The sequence below is a fragment of the Oryx dammah genome, unplaced genomic scaffold (genome assembly GCF_014754425.2).
Source record: "Oryx dammah isolate SB20612 unplaced genomic scaffold, SCBI_Odam_1.1 HiC_scaffold_18, whole genome shotgun sequence".
Taxonomy (NCBI): Eukaryota; Metazoa; Chordata; class Mammalia; order Artiodactyla; family Bovidae; genus Oryx; species Oryx dammah.
This window is the reverse complement of record NW_024070202.1, coordinates 65212765-65230752: the sequence shown is the minus strand read 5'-3', so window position 1 is coordinate 65230752 and position 17988 is coordinate 65212765. Positions and strand designations below refer to the sequence as shown.

The 17988-nt window shown below is 38.9% G+C and overlaps 1 protein-coding gene across 1 annotated transcript in view; it reads left to right on the top strand.

The window, feature by feature from the left end:
* The first annotated feature begins 3603 nt into the window (after positions 1–3603).
* ITPRID1 (ITPR interacting domain containing 1) overlaps positions 3604–17988 on the top strand; it is a 105831-nt gene continuing 91446 nt past the window's right edge. Inside the window, exon 1 of the mRNA XM_040259684.1 lies at positions 3604–3789. The gene's annotated coding sequence lies outside the window, so the exon portion shown is untranslated. The remainder of the gene's footprint in view (positions 3790–17988) is intronic.

Genomic DNA, 17988 nt, shown 5'->3' with positions numbered 1-17988 from the left:
GAGGTGGCAAGAATACACAGAAAAACTGTACAAAAAAGAGCTTCACGACCCAGATAATCATGATGGTGTGATCACTCACCTAGAGCCAGGTATCCTGGAATGTGAAGTCAAATGGGCCTTAGAAAGCATCACTACAAACAAAGCTAGTGGAGGTGATGGAATTCCAGTTGAGCTATTTCAAATCCTGAAAGAGGATGCTGTGAAAGTGCTGCACTCAATATGCCAGCAAATTTGGAAAACTCAGCAGTGGCCACAGGACTGGAAAAGGTTAGTTTTCATTCCAATCCCAAAGAAAGGCAATGCCAAAGAATGCTCAAACTACTGCACAATTGCACTCTTCTCACACGCTAGTAAAGTAATGCTCAAAATTCTCCAAGCCAGGCTTCAGTAATACATGAACCGTGAACTTCCTGATGTTCAAGCTGGTTTTAGAAAAGGCAGAGGAACCAGAGATCAAATTGCCAACATTGCTGGATCATTGAAAAGGCAAGAAAGTTCCAGAAAAACATCTATTTCTGCGTTATTAACTATGCCAAAGCCTTTGACTGTGCGGATCACAATAAACTGTGGAAAATTCTTCAAGAGATGGGAATACCAGACCACCTGACCTGCCTCTTGAGAAACCTATATGCAGATCAGGAAGCAACAGTTAGAACTGGACATGGAACAACAGACTGGTTCCAAATAGGAAAAGGAGTACATCAAGGCTGTATGTTGTCACCCTGCTTATTTAACTTGTATGCAGAGTACATCATGAGAAACGCTGGGTGGAAGAAGCACAAGCTGGAATCAAGATTGCCAGGAGAAATATCAAGAACCTCAGATATGCAGATGACACCACCCTTATGGCAGAAAGAGAAGGGTAACTAAAGAGCCCATTGATGAAAGTGAAAGAGAGTGAAAAAGCTGGCTTAAAGCTCAACATTCAGAAAACGAAGATCATGGCATCTGGTTCCATCACTTAATGGGAAATAGATGAGGAAACAGTGGAAACAGTGTCAGACTTTATTTTGGGGAGCTCCAAAATCACTGCAGATTGTGATTGTAGCCATGAAATTAAAAGACACTTACTCCTTAGAAGGAAAGTTATGACCAACCTAGATAGCATATTCAAAAGCAGAGACATTACTTTGCCCAACAAAGGTCCATCTAGTCAAGGCTATGGTTTTTCCAGTGGTCATGTATGGATGTGAGAGTTGGACTGTGAAGAAAGCTGAGTGCCGAAGAATCAATGCTTTTGAACTACGGTGTTGGAGGAGACTCTTGAGAGTCCCTTGGACTGCAAGGAGATCCAACCAGTCCATTCTAAAGGAGATCAGTCCTGGGTGTTCATTGGAAGGACTGATGTTAAAGCTGAAACTCCAATACTTTGGCCACCTCATGCGAAGAGTTGACTCATTGGAAAAGACCCTGATGCTGGGAGGGACTGGGGGCAGGAGGAGAAGGGGACGACAGAGGATGAGATGGCTGGATGGCATCACCGACTCGATGGACATGAGTTTGAATGAACTCCGGGAGTTGGTGATGTGTCGACAGGGAGGTCTGACATGCTGCGATCGTGGGGTCACAAAGAGTCAGACATGACTGAGCGACTGAACTGAACTGATGATATCTTATTTAAATATCAATAACCTCCGATATGCAGATGACACCACCCTTATGGCAGAAAGAGAAGGGTAACTAAAGAGCCCCTTGATGAAAGTGAAAGAGAGTGAAAAAGCTGGCTTAAAACTCAACATTCAAAAAACTAAGATCATGGCATCCAGTTCCATCACTTCATGACAAATAGCTGGGGAAATATTGGAAACAGTGACAGACTTCATTTTCTTGGGCTCCAAGATTCATGCAGAAGATGCTTTAAAAAATTCAGTGATGCACACATAATTTTTCTGAATTAACTGTGCCTCTGAAAAGGAACTGATTTTCCCAGGACCATTTTAGTAGCAGCTTGGTTAAGATCCAGTCCTAGCCTCTTATTTCTAATGCAGATTTCAACACATTGTGTACTTCAACCTCCCAATAAGTTATCTACATAAACAATCCATATATAACTAATGGCTAACTAAAATATGAGTAATTGACTATTTCTTTGTGGATGCAATTACATGTCTACTTTTATTTAAAAGTCACTTATATTAAAATGAGAACTTAAAATACGGACTTCATTTTCCAATGTAGTTCTGGATATGATAGTTCAGTTACAGTATGCCTTGCAAGTTAGCCTTTATCAAAGACTATGTTTCTGGTCTTCTTAGGGTTAAATGGGTTGTGGATGCCCACAGGAGAAAAAGGAGGCTGTGGTATTATCTCAGGTCTCTAGAGACTCCTGAGCTTCTGAGAGTAAATATCTCAGATGCTGATGGTAGAGAGGTGAGAGAACCTGAAGAGACAAGGGTTTCTCCTAGGGTAGGTTTCAGACCAGTTTATAGGGGTGTTCAGATTCTACTCATTGATACTAGGAGCTCTGCGGAGGAACCTCACTAGCTATCATAGAGGGAGAGGGAAGACTCGATGAGGCCCTGTCACCTTATTCCCCTTGAAGGTAACCTCAGCACTTTCCTTACCATATTGGGGCTCCTATTTGTTTGAAATTAAATGTAATTAGAAATGCACATGGTCTTTTCCATCACTTAAAACTCTACTAATGCAGCTTTTCAAAATAAAGAATATTTGCTAGCAGGCATGACTCAAGGATAGAATCATTTTTAGGGAATGCTTTTAGCATTATGTCCTTCACAAGAATGCATGCTGAATGTGACTGTGAAATTTAATTTTTTAAAATGAGTCTGGTAATGTGCTTATTTACCTTTCAGTAATGAAATTGTCTGATCTTTCAACTAAAGTACTTCATAGATACTGAAATACCATGGAGGATAAGACGGACTGTTAGCCCTTAGAATTTGGTCCTCTTCTTTATGGGTTTGGGAGGATGTGTGTATATTTATGTTCTGTTTGCTCTGAAAATTTCCAGTAGAAGTTCTTGAGAATTGAACCTCTCCACCCAGAATATCAAGTTCCACTGTCCTCATTTCCAATGATGGTTTGCAATGCAAATCATCAGGTTGTTAACACTCAGTACCATAACCATGGTAACCAAATGAAGACAAGTTTGCTTTACTTCCTCAGTGAAGTGCTTTCCAGTCCTATATTCAGACTTGATGTCACTGCCAGCTGGTCAGAGGGCATTAAAGGGACAGCAAGAGGATTCATAGAAATAAAAACACAGCAGGAACCATTGTATCTATTCCCCACACACTCTTTTGAGTCCAGGACATCTTACTAATAATTTCTTCTTTTACTCACTAGTACTTTCTTGCTGCTTTCTTTCCTTAGAGGGGAGAGTAAAGAGAATCACTATGTATCTTTATCCCCACCTTGATCATGGATCTTGGCAAGCTGACTGTCCTGGCTTTCTATGACTATTTTTAAATAGGCACAAATAGAAACCTAGCTCACAGTCCTGTGGTCACAAAGACTATTTAGTGTTAGAAGCTGTGATGCTCCAGGAGCCAGGAAAGCATCCAAAACCTCTCCAAACACTTTTTGAGAATGACTACAGCAAGTTAACTCCAAAGGCCACTTCTCTGCTGAGACTCTTTTCTTCTGGTATAGTAAATTTCATAATTTATTTGTTTCCAGCCTGTGGGGGAGGGGATATTAGTTCTCTGTTCTCATTTTCTCTCAGTAGGAATTAAAGGGCAGCTGTGGCATGTTCTGAAACCTTTTTTTTTTTTTACCTGCAGCTGTGTGACTGGGTAATTCCTGGGAAGAAAGACTATTAGCAATAAGGTAAGCAATCTAATTGGCATGGTTTCTGGCCTGGATGATTTCTGCATCCCAGTGACTTCCTGGGTGGCTGCCATTAACACACAAAGGTCCAAAACACAGGGGATGGGAATGCTCTAGGCTCAAAATGGTTACCTTATTCTCCTGTATCATGAATATTGTTTCAAGCAATGTTCATAAGATGAGATACAGAAATTATATTTCCTTCCTTTTGTATCTGTTGTCTGCATCTTGGATCTTTTGTCATTTTTACTGATTCTTTTTTTCCTTACTATGGTGAAGGAAATTTAATACATTAGGATAAAGCCAAAACTCTTTGGCTTTTATCTAATCAGTGAATTCAGTGAATATGAAAACTGAGCCTAATGTGCTTGGGCCATGTAACCCTTTTTTGGTATGGGTGGAAACTGCTATAGAAGTGAAAACTTCTTTTGCAAGAGTAGAGAAAGTTGATTCAGGGATAGGCTTGCCAGACACCCTGTTACGCTTGAATTTTAAATAAATAGCAATTTGTTTTGGTATGAATATGTCCTAAATAATGCAGGATCCATTCTTAGGCTAAACATTATTTATTTTTAATCTGAAATTTAAATGTGACAAAACACCTTGTATATTTAGTTGCTAAGCCAGACTATTTGATTTAGGGATGAAAACTGAAGACTTATAAGGACAAGAAAAGAGTATTCATTTTTCTTACTACAAACCTTTTGCTCTAAAATTTCATTGAAAGATCACCTAATTATCATTTTCTTGCTATATATACTATATTAGGAAATGATTTACTATTGGGATTCAAACCTTAATAGGAAGAAGGAATAGTCAAAAACAATCATAATGAGGCAGGTATTCTCACTATAATGAATTCTATCTGAGAATCTAATATGGTAACGCATTCTCCTTTTAGTTTTCATGTTTCTTGAATATTAGTAAGATTTATTACCTTTATATTTTTAGTCATTCATAGAGTTTCTGTTTCTGGACTGCCTGATTATTATACTGCTTCTACTTCCATGTATATATCTTTTGATATCTAATTGCATGCCATACGTTAATGTTATGAAAACTTTTAATGTCACATATACTGCAAGTATTTTTACATTTTGTAAACATTTTGACATGTCTACTATGTTTGATAGAGTAAACTTTAGATTTTATCTGGTCAAATCCATCATGATTTCCCTTCATTGCCTTTGGTTTCATTTCTCTCTAGACTTTTACCACCTTAAGATCAGGAAAATGTTCACCAATAGTTTATTCTAGGACTCTTATTATTTCAGTTTTCACATTAAATCCTTAATGCTATTGACATTTATTTTGATGACTTGTTTAGGACTGTATTTTTCTTTTGTTCATTGCTTTTTAATTAATATTTAATTTAGAAACAATTGTATATTGACATACAATTGTAGAAAATAATACAAAGGCTTCCTGCATTAATGCAGAATCTTTTTAACAATTGATACATAGCTTATTTCTGCACAATTTATCCAGGAAGATTTTGTCTTCCAAACATAGTCAATGGGTACAAAGTTGTAATATCATGATCATTTCTTAAGTCTGTTTATAATGAATAGGATCTACTCCCTTTGCTACATTCCCTGAGATTCTATGGTTATGATCACGGCGAGAAAGGAAGAATGACGATGATCTCTATGATATCAGAAGAGTAAAGAATACTGCTAGAATTTGCCTCAGTAAATAGTCTGGAAGGAAAGGGAATTTAGACACAGGAGCTGTCTTAAATCTTGATGTCTTCACTACCAGCTCATTTATGTAATTAAGATCTTTACCATCATGATACTTTTCTAATGAAATATGAAATATGCAATAGGGATGCAACTTTTATTGTATAACGATGTATTTTTAAATTTGAGATGTATGCACCTGAGGATCTTAAAGCAAACTGTGGGACTTGTCATTTTGCAAAGGTATTAAGAAAGGCAGGGCTTCCCTGATGGCTCATGGTTAAGTATCCGCCCGCCAATGCAGGAGACATGGGTTTAATCCCTGGTCCAGGAAGATCCCACAAACTGTGGAGCAACTAAGCCCATGTGCCACAACTATTGAGCCTGTGTTAATAGCCTGCAACTACAGAGCTCATGCTCCGCAACTGCTGAAGCCCACATGCCCAAGAGCCCATACTCCACAAGAAAACCCACCACCATAAGTCTGTGCACAGCCACTAGAGAGTAGCCTCCACTCACCACAACTAGAGAAAGCCCACGCAGCACTGAAGACACATCACAGCCAGAAATAGATAAAACTGTATACATATAAAAAAAGGTAGATGGAAGGAAAGTGTGACAGAGCCCAACTAAAACTTCTCTTCAGAGAAATAAACATCCGCATTGGTCAGAGATCTCCAGAGAAATGAAATAGAAGAGAGACAGAGAGATAGACAGACAGACAGATACACATACATAGATACATGTAGAGACAGAAATATCTATATCTGCATCTATCCATCTATCTACCAAGACATTTGTTATAAGGAAATGGCTCACACAATAATGGCACCTAAGAAGTGCCATGATCTGTTGTCTGCCAGTTGGAGATCCAGAAATACTGGTGGTGAGGTTCCAACCAGAGTCAGAAGCTTGTGATGCAAGAGTGCCAATGGTGTCAATCCCAGCTCCAGAGCAGGAGTAGACTCATGTCCCAACTCAATCAATCAGGCAGAGAGAAAGAATTTTTTCTTTGCCTTTTCTATTCAGGCCCTCCACAGATTGACTGATACTCATCCACAGTGGGGAGAACAATCTGTGTTTCTCAATCTACTGAGTCCAATGCTAATAGTCTCTTTTGGAAACACCCTCACAGACACACCTAGAAATAATAATTAGCCGAATATTTGGGCATCTTGTGTCCCAGTGAAGACAACACATAAACTTAATCATCACAGCATAGGATAAGACAACACAAGATTTCAATAAGTTAACATTGAAGAACATCTGTTTAATTGTTGCAAAGGCACAAGGTAATTGCCCTTTGGTAAAATTTATGTTATTATTATTTACATGTATTTTAAACCACTTGTCTCCAATGCTTGCCTACCCATTATCCCATCTTCAAGAGCCAGAATTAATATTTTCGCTTCAAAAAAGCCTTTTCTTATGCCCCTAAATGAACATTTTCCTCTTTTAATTTTTGTGAACAGCTGTATTGTACTTCTTTTAAAGTGCATTTTCTGCTTCATGATATTTAGTTAATAAATACTATATTTCTTATAGTATAAGCTCCTCAAAATTTCTTTGTACACAGTAGATAGTAAAATATTAAATTGAATTAGTAGATGTCATTATTGAATTTAACTTACAGTTCATTATATCATGTGCCTTTATGAGCAACTGCTAATGTATAGCACCTTGCCTGAAATGATGGAGACTACAAAGATGAGTAAGTCACAATTCCCATGATTTTGAGCAAAGACAGAGTCCAGGGTCAGAAGTATTAATTCATTCAGTAAGTGGTTATTGCTCATTACCTATTATCCATACTCTAGACTAAATATCATGGATACAAAAATGAGTAAGTCATGGTCTTTTTTTCCCAGAAGTCCATTTATCTGAGTGGGAAAGGCAGCAATGTAAATAAACTGCTTAAAAGAAGTATGAAGAATGCTACAGTAAGGAGTTACACAGGTTGGTGTGAGTTTCAGAAGCAGGCTGGGTTGGGAGTGGAGAGTGATATGAGAAAAAGTTCTGCACAATAAGTTCTGTTTGAACTCAATGAGATGGTATCCATTAAAGAGAAGAGGCAGAACTGTAGAAGGATGTGCACCCAGTGGGACCAGAGACAAGGGCACATTTGAGAACAGCAAGTAATTCTGTGCAACCAGAATATAACGCACATGAAGGAACCTAGATGGCAATGGTGTTGTAATGGAAGCCTCGAGGTAGAGCATAGGTGCCCTACATCCTTTCATTCTCCCTCCCTAGGATGAGGCAAAGCAAATGTTGAGAAGACAAGAATAGAAGTGATGAAAAAAGAGGGAATCACTGAGAAATGAAGACCTCTTTGAAGCTGAAAAGGGATTGGCACAGACAGAGCTAGCTGTAGGTGAATGATTTGATCCAACTTTACCAGCCTCAAAGTCATTTCAGGTTTCTGGGAAGCTGTGTATATGATTCTTGAAATAATAATCTTTTTATTATTTTCCCCAACAAAAGAGGAAAACTCCAAGTCCAAGAGAACTGACTTTGGGTTCCAACTTGGGCACAACTGCCTTGTCTTTAAATCCAGCTTGCTCCTAAATGGCAGGAGTGAACACCCTTCACATATTTCATGGTGGGAGGAAACCACCCACAGAACAAGTCATCCACAGACTGCTTGTTCCTCCCAACAGAGTGTTGACAGAACACTCTATTCCCCAGGCTCTGCCTCTACTTCACTGAATCATTTGAAATCTTTACAAGTGTTTGTGGGACTTTAATACTTGGATAGGGAGGAAGAGCAGAAGGGCATTCCTGGCTTGGGTTTGTTGTTTGAGTTTTTGAGTGGTCTTCCAAACTTATGAGTAATAGGAACAATGTTTTATTCTTCTCACTTTTATAGTTTTGATGAATATAGCTTTAAAATATTTTAAAAATGTGAGCTCCACTGGTCAAATATCAGTCTATGCAGAGGCTAGAAACTGAGTAATCAACTTAGGAAATGATCTCATCTCATCCAATTCTCTCATATTATGCAAGAAGAAGTTACATTCCAAGAAAACTTGAAACTACATGTCCAATATCATACACAAATTAACTATCTGTTGATTAATTATAATTTTTATTTTCCTGGTGACGAATTAATAGCTTTCATCTGCTTGTTAGCTGTTGGAAGGCTCATAAGAGAACATTAAAAAAGGTATCTACTCAGATAATTTTGGTCAAAATGGCAGAAAGGGGCATCAAGTGATGACAGAAAATTCTGCTTCAAAATGGTGATGTTATATGTATGTGTGTGTGTATATGTATATTTTGAAGTAGGAAATGGCAATTCACTCCAGTATTCTTGCCTGGACAACCCATGGACAGAGGAGCCTGGTGGGCTACAGTCCATAGGGTCACAAAAGAGTCCGACATGACTGATCATGCATGCGTGTGCACATATGTATGTGCATGAATATACATATAAAACTTTATCACTTTTAAAATTCAGATCCATAATGCACTATTATCTGATTATGTATGCCTATTTCTGATAAGTTGTTTAACTGCCTAACCATTCTTAATGATTTCATAACCAGATTTTCTTTGATATTGTCAGCGCCTTGTTGGCAGTCATTCAGTCATTCATTCAACAAACATACACTGAGTATCTTTTTCACATAATTTTGATATGAGAGATAAGATCTCTGTCCTGAAGAAAAACTCAAGGTGGTTAAACTGATGTGGAAGCAGACTTATAAAACAATGTAAAAACTTTAACAGTATTTACACTATGGAATTAACAAGTAGCTATTTAGGCCACACTCTTATAGGGAGAGCATATAGATGGAGAGGATAAGAGGAAGCTGAGGATTGAGGTAAAGCCCACTCAAAATTTAGAGTCTGGAAAGGAGAAAACCAGCAAAAGAGTTTGAAAAAAGCTTTGAGTGAGATAGGTAATTTGGGAAATTGTGGTTCTAAAAAACAAATGAAAAGATTGCTTCCGTTAAGAGGAAGGGGTCAACTGTAACAAGTGCTGCTGAAAATTCCAAAAGGATAAGAACCGATAGTTGACCATTATTAAGCTGATTTGAGTGCATTATAAAGAGAATGGGAGGTGTGGATGGGGATCATTACCTGTGCTCCAAGCAAAACTACAAGTTTTGTTTCACATTAGGTTGATAGCAGCGAAGCTCTGAGATATACGGACTCCTTTGCCTGTCTGTCTGCCTTTCTTAATTTTAGTGGCTTGATGTGAGATGTGAAAGGAACAGAGAAATCAAGGAAGACTCACAAGTTCTTGGCCTGAGCAACTACTTGAATAGTGGTACTATTTACTGAGATGAACACTGTAATAGAGGCAGATATGTGGGAGGGTCATGTAGGAGTCAAAGAAAGAAAAAAGAATTCAGTATGGTACATAATAAGTTAAAGATGCCTATAAGTTTGAGTGGCAATTTGAGTGGCGATGTCAAGTAACTGGGATACCCCATTCTGAGTCTCAAGAATCTTATCCTGAACCTATGGACCTGAAATCTGCATCTGGGAATCACCACCAGTTTTCCCTCACAGCTCAGTGGTAAAGAATATGCCTGCCAATGCAGAAGACTCAGTTTTGATCCCTGAGTCAGGAAGATCTCATTAAGTAAAAAGTGGCAACCCACTCTAGTATGCTTGCCTGGGAAATCCCATGCACAGAGGAGCCTGGCAGTCTGCAGCCCATGGGGTCACAAAAGAGTCGGACACCTCTTAGCAACTAAACAACAAAGTTGATTGAACAGCAAACTAGAGTAAAGAGAGAAAGGGTCAATGGAGAGTTATTTTAAGATGGGAACATTATAGCATGTTGTAAACTGAAGAGAATGATCCAATAATTGTGCCCAGGCAAAGATGTGAGTTGAATAAAGGTGAGCAGGGATGCTTGAAATTGGAATTTTGATGTTTTTTTACAGTGATGAAGTATGAGAATCAAGTAGAGGAAAGCATTGTTGAAAGTGGGCATATTTTTTTAAATTGAAGTATAGTTTATAATGTTGTGTTAGTTTCAGCTGTACAGAAAAGTAATTCAGTTACACATGCATATACATCTATTATTTTCAGATTTCTTTCCATTATAAATTATTACAAGACAGTGAGTATAGTTCCCTATGCTATACAGTAGGTTTTTGTTGGTTATGTATTTTATATATAGTAGAGTATATATTTAATCCCAAACTCCTAATTTATCCCTCCCCTTCTTTCCTCTTTGGTAACCATCAGTTCAGTTCAGTTCAGTTCAGTCGCTCAGTCGTGTCCGACTCTTTGCGACCCCATGAATAACAGCACACCAGGCCTCCCTGTCCATCACCAACTCCCGCAGTTCACTCAGACTCGCGTCCATCCAGTCAGTGATGCCATCCAGCCATCTCATCCTCTGTCATCCCCTTCTCCTCCTGCCCCCAATCCCTCCCAGCATCAGAGTCTTTTCCAATGAGTCAACTCTTCGCATGAGGTGGCCAAAGTACTGGAGTTTCAGCTTTAGCATCATTCCTTCCAAAGAAATCCCAGGGCTGATCTCCTTCAGAATGGACTGGTTGGATCTCCTTGCAGTCCAAGGGACTCCCAAGAGTCTTCTACAACACCACAGTTCAAAACCATCAATTCTTCAGCGCTCAGCCTTCTTCACAGTCCAACTCTCACATCCATACATGACTACTGGAAAAACCATAGCCTTGACTAGACGGACCTTAGTCGGCAAAGTAATAGTTTGTTTTATATATCTATGGGTCTGTTTCTGTTTTGTATAGCAATTCACTTGTATCTTTTTTTAGATTTTACATATAAGCGTCATCATACCATATTATACCATGTTATTTGTCTTTGTCTGCCTTCCTTCACCTAGTATGATAATCTCTAGGTCCATCCAGGTTGCTGCAAATGACATGATTTCTTTTTTATGGCTGAGTAGTATTCCATTGTATGTATACACATCTTATTTATCCATTCATCTGTTGATAAACATTTAGGTTGCTTCCATGTCTTGGCTATTGTACATAGTGCTGCAGTGAACATTGGTGTGCATGTATCTTTTTGAATTATGGTTTTCTCTGGACATAAAAAGTGAGCCGATTATTGAACTGAGTGTTCAGATGTTGATGAGTCATCTAGATTGAAATGAAATCTTCCAGGAAGATGACTGAAACACCATCTTAAAATCTCAGTAAATAAGGGCAAATGTCCTAGATGTTCTCTTGTATTGTCTGATAGCATGCTCTTCAAAGGACAGAGGAATGACGATTACCTTTTTGAGAACATAAGGGGCTCTGGGGGCTTCCTTTTCAAACTTCTTATGAATGGCATTACAGCTGGAGAGGGAGCAAGTCTTCCTGGAGCCCATGGCTCTATGTAGACTTCTCTTAAATCCTGCTACTAGGGAAGGCATTACATATGGAGAATGGAGGAGAGCAAGGCAAGCTTGAGATCCTATGAATGCTTGAATAGAGGCTGTGGTAACAAGTATCCATAGAGAGACAGAGATCATGAGATCCCTTGTGGACCCAGAGTAACTTGCGGCTGTTCTCTCATTATGAAGTCTTCTTCTTGACCACAGGGCTTATTCAGAAGTGGTGGCCAAGGATAGAGCAACAGCCTGTAATTATAACCTTGAAATTAAATTCATAGTTAAAGGAATTTCTGAACTCTGATATGAGTCTCTAACTAATCTCAGGGAAGTCTTCATACTCATGGTCATATAATTATGTTATCCTCATGCTCGTCAAATACCTCTTCTTCTCAACTATCCAAACTAAGTAATCTCAAGATGACATGCCTTATCTACAAACTAAGGGTGTCAAATTTATATCCTATGAGAAAAACTACTGCATTGATTGGTGATTCATCTTCTTGACAGTTCTTGCCAAACCAATAAGAGGCAACATAGAAAAGAGAAGAAAAAAGAAAAAAAAAAACTGACCAATATGGAAAATGATTATTCTGTATACATTCTTCATTAAATTTTCCCAACAACCCTATAAAGTTATTATTTCACACTCATTACAAAGATGAGGAAATAGATTATCAGAGGAATTTGAAAATTTCCCCAAGGAAATGTCAGAAAAGTAGCAGAGCTGATTAAAATCTGGAGTTATCTGACCTGAAGCACTTGCTCTTTTAACCACATAGAACGTGAACTGAGAATGCTGGCGACACCAAGTGCATGTTCCTTTCCCAAATAACCAAGCAAAAGGTAACACTTAAAAGATTATTTACTCTGGGTAAAGTGCTGTGCTGGGATCTCTGAGGAATAGAGAGATTAAAAAAAAAAAAAGAAAGCACAGTCCTTATTCCCCAGTATGAACAACCAGTTTGACAGGCAAAATATTTCCATAGAGGTGCACAAGTTAAGTAACTTCAGAGAACAAGAATGTAATCATTACTGCTGCTCTGAGGATCAGATTATCTCATTTCACTGTGTGCCGAAGGCTTCACAGTGAAAACAGCCTGTATGGTTACATTTGCTCAAGTGAAAGAAAATGTGATATAAAACAACTGTATTAGTAACAAAGCAAATTTTTTCTCATTTTAACCATTAAAAAATTTTTGAAACCCTGATAACATTTCAGCACTTTTTTTTTGTCTCTTCAATTTTGTTTTGTTTTGTTCTTGCAAAATAGACTTCTTGATGCCTATATAGCATCCTCTTGTTTGCATGTTGTTTTGTTGTTATTGTTGTTAAATTTGATAATATTAGGAATTTCCTCTGTTATATACATACAGATTAATGACATAGTAATCAGAATATAAGCTTCCCTGTGGTTCAGCAGTAAAGAATCTTCCTGCCAATGCAGGAGACATAGGTTTGATCACTGGGTCAGGAAGACGACCTGGAGAAGGAAATAATAGCCCACTCCAGTATTCCTGGGGCTTCCCATGTAGCTCAGTTGGTAAAGAATCTGCCTGCAATGCAGGAGACCCAGATTCAATCCCTGGGTTGGGAAGAACCCCTGGAGAAGGAAATGGCAACCCACCCCAGTATTCTTGCCTGGAGAATACCATGGACAGAGGAGCCTGGCAGGCTACAGTCCATGGGGTCACAGAAGAGTGAGAGGACCTAGCAACTAAACAACAACAGTGGTCAGAACACAAGGGATCTGAAAAGAGAGAAGGATCTCTCAAGCACAAAAGACAGCACAATTCAGAATGAGAATTCACTTTGGGTAAGTCAGAATTGGCAAGACCTAGGTTCCAAGTGGTCCTGGGGACACAGGGTTACCTAGGGGAGTCAGCAGAGACCAATGCCATAACTTCTACCCTGTCAGTCCACTGGACTATTTGAGCCTGTAACTTAATCTGTGGGGTTTCCTGGGTGGCTCAGCAGTAAAGAATCTGCCTGCAATGCAGAATGCAGAGATTCCATCCTTGGGTAGGGAAGACCCGCTGGAGGAGAAAATGGCAACCTACTCCAGTATTCTTGCCTGGGAAATCCTGTGGACAGAGGAGCCTGGCAGGTTACAGTCCATGGGGTCACAAAGTGTTGGACACGACTGAAGCAAATAAGCACATCATGCCTGATCTGTGTCCTTTTCCAAGAGACTGCCCGGGGGGTCAAGCCAGCGGATGATGCCAAAGCAAGGTCATTCAAGCATCAGAGAATACATTTCCAGAAGCAGATTTGTTTACTAACTGGGAAGGCATCCACTAAAACAGAGGGAACAAAAGAATTTTTCTTTACAAACCAGTCCCTGACCCTTGCTTTTAGCAAGAGTTCCCACTTGCCTTGGCAAGCTTTTTCCTACTCTAAGGCCAAGTACAATTGAGCTGGCAGGGAGCATATCCTCACTGGCTGTGCAAGGCTGGTGGCTGAGGTCACACATGTCATTGTAGAAAGGAAATTGGGGGACGTATGTATAAAGCAGCACCTTGATCTAAAGTTTTGATGATTTTTACAGTACTAGGTTTGAAAAAGTAGTCGATAGGTGAAAATTCCACCTTATAGGACAGAAGCAGCAATTTGAGGTCAGAGCTGCTTACCACCTCCTGTTCCCACTACAAAGCAAAATCTTTTTGCTACACAGAAACTGTCTTTCCGCTAGGTCAATGAAGGAGCAAGATTACTTGGGGAATCTTACTGTTTTGTCATACATTATTCTTTTCTTCAAACCCTGATCATTTACTGAGTCTATTTCATGAATGTGGTTGGGCATGACTTTGGGGGTTTCTTCCTTGTGAGATTTTGCAGTGTCAAAGTTGATGCTTTTATTATAATTCACACATACAAAATGCAATTGCAAGAGAGAGCTTTTTTACTCAAAAGTGAAATAACTAAAATTAAATGTAGTTTCTAAATTTTATTTTGTCATATTATGGGTTCTAGTGTATGAAATAATTCTATAAAGTTTAGAAATATAATCACCTCTGTATAACTTCTGTCTTATGTTATCATTGAAATTTTTATAAACATTTATTTGCTCCCAGAAGACATTTCTAAAGTTAACTTTCCAAAATTAGCTGGCTAAAAGGCCCACCATTAATATAGATATTAACTGTCCACCCTCTGCCTTTATTTTTAATTAATTGAGATTTCTTAATAATTGCTTTTTAAACATAAAGTTAGCAGTCATCCCAAGTAATAATTTGCAGTAGTTTATTACTGCAACAGTTCAGTTCAGTCGCTCAGTTGTGTCCTACTCTTTGTGACCCCATGAATCGCAGCACACCAGGCCTCCCTGTCCATCACCAACTCCGGGAGTTCACTCAGACTCACGTCCATAGAGTCAGTGATGCCATCCAGCCATCTCATCCTCTGTCGTCCCCTTCTCCTCCTGCCCCCAATCCCTCCCAGCATGAGTCTTTTCCAATGAGTCAACTCTTCGCATGAGGTGGCCAAAGTACTGGAGTTTCACCTTCAGCATCAGTCTTTCCAAAGAACACTCAGGACTGGTCTCCTTTAAGATAGACTGGTTGGATCTCCTTGCAGTCCAAGGGACTCTCAAGAGTCTTCTCCAACACCACAGTTCAAAAGCATCAATTCTTTGGCACTCAGCCTTCTTCACAGTCCAACTCTCACATGACCATTGGAAAAACCATAGCCTTGACTAGCCAGACCTTATTCGGCAAAGTAATGTCTCTGCTTTTGAATATACTATCTAGGTTGGTCATAACTTTTCTTCCAAGGAGTAAGCGTCTTTTAATTTCATGGCTGCAGTCACCATCTGCAGTGATTTTGGAGCCCCCAAAAATAAAGTCTGACTGTTTCCACTGTTTCTTCATCTATTTCCCATGAAGTGATGGAACCAGATGCCATGATCTTCGTTTTCTGAATGTTGAGCTTTAAGCCAACTTTTTCACTCTCCACTTTCACTTTCATCAAGAGGCTTTTGAGTTCCTCTTCACTTTCTGCCATAAGGGTGGTGTCATCTGCATATCTGAGGTTATTGATATTTCTCCTGGCAATCTTAATTCCAGCTTGCGTTTCTTCCAGTCCAGCGTTTCTCATGATGTACTCTTCATATAAGTTAAATAATTGTATTTTTATACAAGTGAACAACAGAATTTTAGTATATAAAGCATGTAAGAAGACTCTTATTGCCAATTGCTCATAGAATGCTAACCTGTAATTAAATAAAAATATTCAAATGTTTATAATAATCTGAACAACTTGATTTGTTAAAACACTGATTAGGAATGATTGTCTCCATGTCATATTATCAGTGATTGTGCAGAAGTTTAGGGATTTAAGACATGACGCTGAAGTAGGTATTTGACTATTCAGTCATTTCTTTAAACTTGAAGAATAAACTAACACAATTTCAGGTAGATGCCTGGAAAGAATTCAGTCAAGTTTAATGGTTTTGTACTCTAGCTTTGTTACTTTAACTTTTTTAACGTTTTGTTTTGTATTCGGGTATAGCCAATTAGTAAAGTTGTGATAATTTCAGGTGAACAGCACAGGGGTTCAGCCATACATATACATGTATCCATTCTCCCCTAAACTCCCCTCTTTTAAGGCTGCCACGTAACGTTGAGCAGAGGTCCATATGCTATACAGTAGATCTCTGTTGGTTATCCATTTTAAATAGAGCAGTGTGTACATGTCCATCCCAAACTCCCTAACTATCCTTTTCCCCATCCTGCCTCATCCCCAGAAACCATAAATTCATCCTCTAAGTCTATGAATCCTTTTCTGTTTTGTAAGGAATTTCATTTGTATCATTTATTTTTTGATTCCACATATAAGGGATGTCATGCTATGTTTCTCCTTCTCTGTCTGAATTTCTTCACTGAGTATGACATGGAGTGAAGGTCCATTCATGTTGCTGCTAATGACATTGTTTCATTCTTTTTAAGGACTGAGTAATAGTCCACTGTATACACATACTATATCTTCTTTATCCATTCCTCTGTCAATGGACATTTTGGCTGCTTTTATGCCTTGGCTATTGTAAACAGTGCTGCAATGAATATTAGGGTGCAAATATACTTTTGGATCATGTTTTTTTTGCAGAAATATGCCCAGGAGTGGGATTACAGGGTCATGCTTTTGCTGCTAAGTTGCTTCAGTCATGTCCGATTCTGTGCGACCCCATAGATGGCAGCCCACCAGGCTCCCCCGTCCCTGGGGCTCTCCAGGCAAGAACACTGGAGTGGGGTGCCATTGCCTTCTCCAACAGGGTCATATGGTAGTTCTATTTTTAGTTTTTTAAGGAACTTCCATACTGTTCTCCATAGTGGCTGTACCAATTTACATTCCCATCAAAAAGTGTAAAAGGATTCCCTTCTCTTCACACCATCACTAGCATTTATTTTTTGTGGAATTTTTTTCATGATAGCCATTCTGGCTGGTGTAAGGCTATATCTTATTGTAGTTTTGATTTGCACTCCTCTAATAATTGACAATGCCAAACGTCTTTTCATGCGCCCATTCACCATCTGTATGTCTTCTCGGAGAAATGTCTATTTAGATCTTCTGCCTACATTTTTGAGTGTGTTGTTTGTTTTGATGCTGTTACAAACAGCGTCATGAGCTGTTGTAAATTTTGGAGACTAATCCCTTATCAGTCAGGGATTCCCAGGCAGCGCTAGGGGTAAAGAACCTCCCTGCAAATGCAGGAGACATAAGCAACAAGGGTCCTATCCCTGGGTGGGGAAGATCCCTTGGAGAAGGAAATGGCAGCCCACTCCAGTATTCTTGCCTGGAGAATCCCATGGACAGGAGCCTGGCAGGCTACAGTTCATAGAGTTACAAAAAGTCAGACACAACTGAAGTGACTTAGCACAACACAACCCAGCACCCTTATTGGTCACATCATTTGCAAATATTTTCTCCAAACCTGTGGGCTGTGTTTTTGTTTTGTTTAATGTTTCCTTTGCTGTGCAAAAGCTTTTGAGTTTAAGCAGGTCCTATTTGTTTATTTTTGTTTTTATTTCCATTATTCTGGGACACAGATTGAAAAAAGATACTGCTGTGATTTATGTCAGAAAGTGTTCTACCTATGTTTTTATCCAAGAGTTCTATAGTCTCCAGTCTCACATTTAGGGCTTTACTCCATTTTGAGCTTATTTTTGTGTATGGAGTTAAAGAATGATCTAA